Raw genomic sequence first — 654 nt, 5'->3', positions numbered from 1 at the left:
CGAGTCCAAAAGCTGGTCCAGCCAGGCAGTGGTCTTGGCTGCAGGACTCGATATCCTAGGGAGAGGGTCAGGACTTTCTCCAGTCAGGCAATTTCGTATAGCAAACAAATATTCATAAGTATGTACAAGTTAATACCAGTTCACTGAAAATAATAATCAAACTACAAAGGAAAGCAAACTACTGTGTGGGAACTGACAACTTCAAGTGCACTGTCATGGGGGACCTTAGAAGTAGACGGTCCCAGGATTCAGCAAAAATTCTGTGTCCTCGTCCCATCATCACAGCCTGGATGGTACGGTCATCGTCTCTGTCGCTTTCGAAAATGTTCAAGACACTCACACTCTCCAACTAAGTATTGCGTACTTATTGTAAGGTCAGACTTTTTTCTAGGCACTTTTCATGCTCACTAATGCCATTCCTAGACCCATTTTTCTTTTTTTTTTAAGCGTCAACTTCAATATGGAATACAAGCATTAAAAGTTCTTAGGTGTTTAAGTATTATACGTTCCAAAGACGTATAATTCTAATCTCTATATACATATCATAATCAAAAAAAGATTGCCCTGAGACTCTAGAAATACTTTAGGTAACAAGACTCAAAATCTAGAGGAGCACACGGCAATTCTAATGCCATATTCAGACATTTCAGGTCT

The sequence above is a fragment of the Panulirus ornatus genome, chromosome 58 (assembly GCF_036320965.1).
Source record: "Panulirus ornatus isolate Po-2019 chromosome 58, ASM3632096v1, whole genome shotgun sequence".
NCBI classification, from domain to species: domain Eukaryota; kingdom Metazoa; phylum Arthropoda; class Malacostraca; order Decapoda; family Palinuridae; genus Panulirus; species Panulirus ornatus.
Note: the sequence above shows the minus strand (reverse complement) of the source record.